This window comes from Haliaeetus albicilla, chromosome 23, assembly GCF_947461875.1.
Source record: "Haliaeetus albicilla chromosome 23, bHalAlb1.1, whole genome shotgun sequence".
Lineage (NCBI taxonomy): Eukaryota > Metazoa > Chordata > Aves > Accipitriformes > Accipitridae > Haliaeetus > Haliaeetus albicilla.
Window position 1 is genome coordinate 25,969,643 of NC_091505.1, and position 8,298 is coordinate 25,977,940.

The 8,298-nt window shown below is 48.0% G+C and overlaps 1 long non-coding RNA gene across 1 annotated transcript; it reads right to left on the reverse strand.

The window, feature by feature from the left end:
* Positions 1-793: 793 nt before the first annotated feature.
* On the reverse strand, positions 794-7,374 carry LOC138690776 (uncharacterized). Its single transcript, XR_011329564.1, has 3 exons — positions 6,351-7,374; positions 4,384-5,809; positions 794-2,646 (listed from the first exon to the last, which is right to left on the reverse strand). It is a non-coding gene; the product is annotated as an uncharacterized lncRNA (long non-coding RNA).
* Positions 7,375-8,298: the final 924 nt, after the last annotated feature.

An 8,298-nucleotide genomic window follows, 5' to 3' on the forward strand; every position in this document is an offset into this window, starting at 1 on the left:
CAGTGGCCTCTAATCTCTGAGCTGAAAGACAAAAGTAGTAGTCTGCTAAAGGGGACACGTAAAGGGCTTTCATTTAAAAACAGTGCCTTTGTAGGCTTTTTTCTGTTGGTGTGTGTTTGCTTGATTTTAAGGCAGGTTAGGAATTCACACAAAAAAATTATAGTTAGAATTTTTCTTTACCCAGAGGCAGAAGTTTATATTTTTCACTTAATATTTCTAGAAACAGCAGAAACAGTTGCTTGAGAAAACTGCACATTTTCAGATAAAAAAGAGGAAAGCTTTCATGGTTCAGATTTGAAGAAATTTACGCTTTCTTTAAACATATGTGCCAAAGTTTAACTTTTCTTTCTTTTCAACATTTTTATACAGGGAACAAAAATAGAACTTTTTGCCTTTTAAATGCCAGGTTTTAAAGTGTCTGGCAGTCTAGGGTGAGACATGCCAGCTGGACACTAGTGACAGCCCCGGTGGAAGAGCAAGTGGGAAGATGATGGCATCCACATTAGCAGAGGCACAGGGCAGGGGATCAGGACAAGCTCCTCCTGCTACCTGATGTACAGCAAAGCACCAAGGTCAGGATTGCACCCCCTGCTCCCCTGACCCACCTGGAGCCCTGTGCAGGCTAAAGCTCTAAGTTTATTTAGCTGCACAACACAAACAACAGCACCCCAGCAAGCACAATGATTTGAAGACTTCAGGCAAGCAGTGCCTATGAAGAGCCTAACACAAACATGATGGGGCTTTACAGGGAAACAGGAATCTCCTGCTATGCAGGACCTGAGTGGAAAGGCCAGACAGACACCAGGGGTGTTTGTCTCTTCAGGTAGACACAAAGGCACCATGGTAATGAGGACAAAAAGTGTTTTAATAGACAGACATTTATTATCATAGGAAAGAACAAGATGATTTAGTTAATCTTTAGCTAATCTAAAAATCTCAGACCACAAAGAAAATTGAACCAACATTTATACACACACACGCTAATTACCAGGGACATGAGCACATCATATGAGTTTCCTAGACTAAAAATATCACAAACTGCATGTTGCTAGGTACCTTGCTTTGGGAACCGCTGCCTGAAAGCCAGGTCAGTTTCAGCAAATTAAAGAAAGGTAAAATCATATTTAATCACAGTGGTGACCAAGTTCACAGTCAGGATCCAAACCCAGCAAAGGCTAAAATATAGACAAAAAAAATCTTCCAGGAAAGAACAAACATTCTGGGGCAAGATTGGGGGAAGGGGGGGGGGCGCGTCTGTTCAAAAGAGGAACCACAATTGAAGCAAAATTATGTCAACTTCCAGCCCTAGCAGTGAGCCCCAGGGTGGGAGCCAGCTCTTCTCAGCAGAGAGAGCAAGAACCAAAGCACACCTCTAATCCCAAGAAGAGGTCCCCCAGAACACCTCTGAAACCTGTTCTTGAAGACATGAGGGAAAGCAAGTCGTCCTTGAATTTCTGTAACGCAGTTGTACCTGGACTTCACAGTGCCTGTCTCTCTCTAAATCAAGGATGTTTCCTCAAAATACCTTTTGGTACATATCATGACAAGATGACACAAAGGAATCTGGCTTAATATCTTAATATCTATTATCTTAAGTTTCTTACAGCAAGCTCATCCTTATCTGTCCTGCAGGGCAGGAGACCAACTTAGGAAACTGGGGAAGAGGCATGAAAAAAAACAAAATAAGCCACTTTGTGGCAATAAGCTCACCCATCTCCGGGAGCTGGATGCAATGGATCCAGCCATCTGATAGGAGCAGCAGGAGGAGAGCAGGGTGCTGAGGAACCAGAGCCAAAAGAGTCCTAGTGAGCAGGCTCCTAGAAATAAGCCCTGGGTGATAAGGTGATGAGCTGCAGCTTGCTGGGGGGGGGGAGGGGGGACGACACGGGACGCACAGCAGACACTTGAAGGAATCGCCACCATCACACCTGGCAGAGTCATTGTCTTCAATAAACTTTGATTCCTTTTCTCACATTACGCAACAGCATCCACAATCTCCCGTGGCATCTCAGTCAGCTGCCAGCATTTTGTAACCTAAAAGCATGTATATACTTTGAAAGAAAAGTCCTGATTTTTTAAAGCAGTGAGCCCTAATTAGCCATCTCACCCATTGTCGTCTGTCTTGACGGTAATGATGCTATGCTTTCCCAAGGCTATATGCATGGTTTAGCCTGCTAAACCCCAGGAAGGGTTTCTATGCATTTAGGTAACTTATAGGGCACTCGCATCAGCTTCATTCACACAGGATAAAAATCTTTAGGGGTGACCTCTCACCAGAAGTCCACTTTAACTCTGGAGTGTGTTGGAGAGAGGAGAAGAGGAACAATTCTGGGATCTGGACAAAGTTGTTCCCTCTTGCAAAGGCCTGGCTTTAGCCTCAGAGCCCTGAAGCATCTCTCCAAACACAAGGAGCACAGCCTGGCTAAGCGGCTGTGAGTAATCTCGTCTCGCTGATATTTTCCTGAATTTATCAACTTTTAACTTTTTGATGACCTTTCTGAGTAAGTACAAACACTGTAAATTATATAACTCTTGAAAGCAGGAGCTGGCAATGTGCAATAAAGCAGCTGTCAGGAGTGTCATTCCAACTCGAGATGATGGCATATTCAAAGCATTTTTAATAATGTTTCTGATTGTTATTTCTATCTAAAAGAAAAAAGGAGGAGAAAAAAAGAACTACATAATGAGAATTGTGTGTTTTGCTTTTACAACACACTTTAGTTGAAAGCTTTGTAGCTTTTCATACAAAATGAAATGATGAAACCTTTTTCCCACTTGTGTTCATGTAATAAGAAGTAAACACTCTCCCAGAAGATTAACAGAAAGACCTCATTCCACATCTGGAAACACAAAAAATACCCTGGAGGCACATAAACTAGGGTAATACACTGTAGGTAATAATACAGCCAATAACCTTTAGCCCAGGACTGCTGGTATTCAATACATGACGTTCTGTGACATTGGGCTAAAAGATTATCCCCTGTAGGTCTCATTCTCAGGCAGTCGAGGGGCAGAGGCAGTGAACGGTGGTTTATAGCAGCAGCTGGCAGGCAGGCTGGCTGGGTGCTTGGGTGCCTGGTTCCATCACGCTGATCTGCTGCACGGCAGGCTTGGGTGCATCTCCAGAAAACCTTGCTGTGACCTATGCTTAGCTGTGGTACAACGGGCTACAGAAAAGGCTCTTTAATTCAGCTACACAGCAAGGAAATGTTTTGTTCCCTTCCGGAAAGCTGTGGAAGCAAGTAATGATTTATAGTAATTTATTTATGGTCCCATTCTGCCACCTTTCTGTACACACTGAGCCATGCCTTGTTCCCCATACAGGGCTTTTGTGTTGAGGTACTAATTCCCTGTGGTTGAACCTGACCCTTGTCGGTAAACAAAGCAGGAGCTTTAGGTAGAAGAAAGAGGAGAAAGAAAAGCTAATGGCATGTAATAGCAGTATTTATCACTTAAAGCATTCACAGAACTTTTACAAATATTAAGTAATTGCTCACAATATTGAAGGTGAGTAGGTGTTAGTGAGGTGTGGGTTTGAGCTCTACCTTACTCCTTCAGAAAAGCCTTACCAAGACATTAATTCAAAAGAGCTGACTGAAGTTTATGTCTTCAGCTTTCAGATGCTAAAACAGGGGTGAGAAAATGGGATTTTGATTGATGTGATAAGGGAAACCAGTGAGGAGAGGAAGCAAGGGAAATTGTAGTGTGGGAGCCATGGTGTGCCGTGGTGCTGACGCACCAGGAGAGCCAAGCCCTGCTTCCAGCAGCAGCTGGGCCCTGTCCTTCCCCAGTGCCTCAGTTTCCCTCTCTCTACTGTGACCTGTGCAGAGACTTACAGCAGATCTTGCCTTCAGCTCTTTCCCCCATCCTGTGCTCATGCTTTTTACCAAGATAAATCCAAGTGAGCGGCAGGCTGGTCATGCCCAGGCAGCTCTCCTGCAGCAAGGCAGGAGATGGGCAGAGCAGGCAGTGGCAGAGCAGGCCTGGCTCTCCGAGCAGCCCTCGATGCTCAGTCCCCACTGGAGCAGGCTTTCAGAAGGTGTGTGGCTGTGGATGGCAACAGCTCTTCTGACCCCGGGAGGGAGTGGAGATGACATGGGGGTCCTTTGCAGCCTACCAGCACCAACCTGGGGGGCCAGACACGAGCAGCGCTCTCCTGAAAGGTGTCTGCCTGCCTGCTGCTGTGTGACTGGGGCGAGGGAGAGAGGCAGGGCTTCTCCTGTCAGCTCACTGTTACAGGTCCCACAGACCTCAGCACAGTCTGATTCCCCTCAGGAGCACTGTCAGTAATTGCTCAAATTAGAGGTGTCAAAAGGCAACAGCCAGCCTTGGCCTCACAGCACCATCATTTAATTTTCCCCGTTATCAAGAGAAGGTGCTTACCTGGTGTCTTCTCTCCACAAAGTCCTCTGAAAACAAGCACTACCACTGTCATTTCACCCACGGGAAAAGAGCCCTCACGGGACAGAAAGTGCCAGCACGCTCTGCAGTGGGGTCATGGTTGTAAGGTGTCTGTGTCCCCATCCCACGCCCATCAGTGTGCTGGCTGGGGGTGGAATAGAGGCTTTACAGCCCTGATGCCTGCTGCACTGGAGGGCATTGTGCCCCTCACCCTGGCTGTGGCTGCGGGGCTCACTGCCACACAGGTCTGGCTGGGCCCCCAGAGGGACCCTGCCGGTGGCAGCCCAGCACGGCAGCAGACTTGCAGCAAAGGCACTTATGGCTCCTGCAAGGACGGGAGACGAACAGTAAATCCAGGGAGCTGGCACAGACCGGGCCATAGACGCTTTGTGAAGAAAGTGTTTTCCTAAGAGATGGTGTGCTGTTAGCTGCAGCCTGGCAGGAGATTGCTGAACTGCAGCCCAGTACCTGCCACGACACAACAGGCAGAAAGGATCCATGACTCCTTTTATTTCTGTTACATCTCTTTTGGAGTTGTTACTCTTTTAAAAAGCACCTTGGTCGTGTTTTTCTTCAAACAGAGCTTTGCCCAAGGCTGTGCAGGGCCCTAATACTGTTTTTGAGGTGCTCCCTTTTAGGATCTCAAAGCTCGGGAGGGTTTAGGACCTTGTCAGGTTTTTTTTTTCAGCTGTGAGATAAGATGACTGCACTAGTTGCACCTCACTGCTCACCCTGGGGTGGAACAGTTTTCCAGAAGCATGCAGGGGAATGAGCTTTGGGAGGAGCAATCAGCCTAGACATGTGAGGCTGTGTCCCCTACACGTTCAGGTTTAGTATCACTGAACCACATCCCTCTGTTCTCAAGGCAGCATTAAGGTAAATGACGCGAACAAACCCCCATGCCAGGAGAGCGCAGAAGAGCAGAGTCATGCATGCGAGCGCCTGTGAAAGTCACAGAAGAGCAAGTCTGTCGGATGTGCTGAAAATCCCACTGTGGATTTCAGATGTGCCCCACGGCTGGTTTTTGGTCAGACCTGTTGCAGTGAGGTAAAAAGTTTTCCTTGTTTTCTCAAGACATTTTTGAAGTGAAGCAGCCTGTGTGGGGTGCCTCACTGAAGCTGCTGTGAGCCCCTGGGCCAAGGGTTGTTGCTCCAGAGCAGGCTGAACCCACTGCGATGGTGGCCTCACTGCCAGCTGCCTTTGTGCCGCAGTGGGCAAGTCTCACTGCCTTCATTTTTCCATCTCTTCACTGGCATTAGCAGCGTGACTTGGCCACCCCGATGCTGGGAGAAAAGCTGGAACGAAGCGCACAAACCTCTTTCTCCTGAGGTCCCATACAGCCACATGCCCTTTCTCTTCATTCTGGTCCTTCCAAATTAGTCCAACCTCCGTATCGCAGCATTCACTCCTATGACAAAGAGGGACATTACTTTCTTATACCACCACAGACTTCTTGAAGTTGTCACTTTTTAAATTATTCTCACAAGACTAAACCAACACCTTCTTTTCTGATACTTTCTGCATAGCACTATGATCTTAGCATCCTTTCTTCTGTAACAAACCTTGCATACATTGTGCTTTCCATATAAAAAATAACAAGTCTTGTGATTTTGAGACTAATGTAGAGGACCCAGGAGAAGAGTGGACAAGACAGGATGCCCACTCCTGAGAAGAAATGGAGAAAAAAGATGGCACATTGTTCGAAACAGCCTTCAGAGCGGCAGTGAAACTCTGGAAGACAAGTTAATGACAGGGAAAAATATATGTGGGATTCATCTGTTTGTTTTAACTTCCCCAGGGCAAGTGTTTTGCAATTGTGGGCTTGTGTATATTTAGGTGCAATATTATTACTGAAAAATCATAAGCTGGAAAGGAGAGACATTATGTCAGAGGACAAAAACTGATACCGTCAACATTTGGTTCAACTTCACCGGAAATTTGTCACCTACCTTGTCTTTTTTGGAAGAGTCCAAAGTTTTAAGTTCAGTGTATCAGTGGTATTTGGCTACTCTCTGCTCTGGCTGACCATTGCAATTTAGCTGTCAAGACCTATTTTTAGTCCTATGAATAACGAAGAACTTTTGGAGTGGATCCTGAAATGTCCTGAGACTCAACAAGAATGTGATAGTGGCACTCAGCGGAGCTTACTTGCAAGTGCTTTATTTGTTCATTTGCACAGTGCCTTTTTATCCCAGTGTTTGTAGTGAGTCACATTTCCTCTGCCCACGGCTTCCTTGTAAAAAGTAGTATAATAATGAGGTACTCTTTTGCTAACTTAGTATTCAGCATAGGTCCAGGAAGTTAAGCTTTTCTATTGATTGTTTTCTATGGTCGTGAGTACAACAGCCTCTGCCAAAGTCCTCACTGCCAGGCTGGCTGGTTAAGATCTGTCAGTGAAGTGTTTTGAGCATAATTGCTCCACTTCCTTTGCCGATCTGCGCTATCACTTCTGGGAACTCAGGACTCAGTGTAGTTATCCAGCTGGGCTGCATTAGGAACTTGAGGTCAGCCTACCTTATCTTACTTATTTTAATGTGTACTTTTAACAGATACAGAACTCCTCAGATGTATATTATGTCTGAGGCCCAAGAGACCTCTGCCAAGGCAGTAGGCGAAGCTCCAAAATTACAGCGCTGGCATTAGCAATGAGTGATTTAAACTGAGGCACATCCCTGAAGAAGGATGGTTCTCTGAATTGCAGGTGAACTTCCAGGGACATACATGCACACGCACAAATAATCTCTTATTGTATATCGGTAATCTCATCTCTTATTGTAGATGACTAAAACACTCTAAATAGGTGCCCAAGTTCGTACTGTATTTCTCAAGTCTTCAATTGTATTTTCATATGATTTTTCAAATTCGCCGAGAAGTCCCTCTTTGCTCATACCACTACAGCACTACTGAAAACCAGCAGTTTAATAAGAGGGCTGCACGTGTGACAGCCCTCATCCCACCTTCCACTGTCAAAGCAGCTTGAAAACTAACCAAGTTGCCCATCTCAGGTCACGGTTTGGAGGCCAGGCCTGTTTCCAGTGTACGACATCCCTTGCTGGCTACTTCTGCTCTCATGGGAGGAAGGCAGCGGTGGGACCACCTCTCCTAGGCGGGAGTAGCCCCGGCTCAGCTCCTTGAACACCTTCGTGGCCCCACAGCCTGCTGCCCGGTGGAAGACGTCATGCTTGACGTTTATTTAGACTCCTCCTGGCTGTGCACTGCCGTTTCAGTCTTGCCGGTGCCCAGGCTGGCGACGCCTCACCAGGCGCCATTTCGGCCCGGCTCCAGGTGACGCCGCCAGCCTCCCCTCAGCAGTCACGTCAGGCAGCGCAGCGCGACAGGTTGTTTTAAAGCGTCCTGCTCCCCTCCGGCCTTCGGAGGACGCGGGCAGGTTTCGGTGCTGCTTTTTACCCGGCATGGCGGTAATTCTTCCACCGGGCCCCGCTGAGTAGCCATCTGAGGGGACGGACACCGGCTGACCGTCTCCGCTGACCGGGGGGGTGGGGGGAGGACCGGCCCGCCGTGAGGAGGATGGCGGCCACGCCCTCACCGCGCCCAGCCGCGCGCGGCCGCTGCCGCAGCGCCCCCTGGCGCCTCCCGCCGGCAGTGGGGTGTGTAGGGGCGGGGGCGGCGCAGGGCGGAGTTACTGCTCGCGCGCCGGCCGGCTCGCGCTTGCGCGTGCGTCCCCCTCAGGCGCCTCGCGCTCTTCCCGCCCTTGCCGAGCGAGGGGGATGGCGGCCGGCCGGCCGTGCTGATGAGGGACAGTACGGCCGGTTGAAGTGCAACTCCTGCAACGACATGCCCATAGGTTCATCTCATCCTGTGGTGGGATCAGAGCTAATTCTAAACTTGTTGATGAAATTACCAGAAATCTGCCCCTCATACTGTGGAAATCAAGGC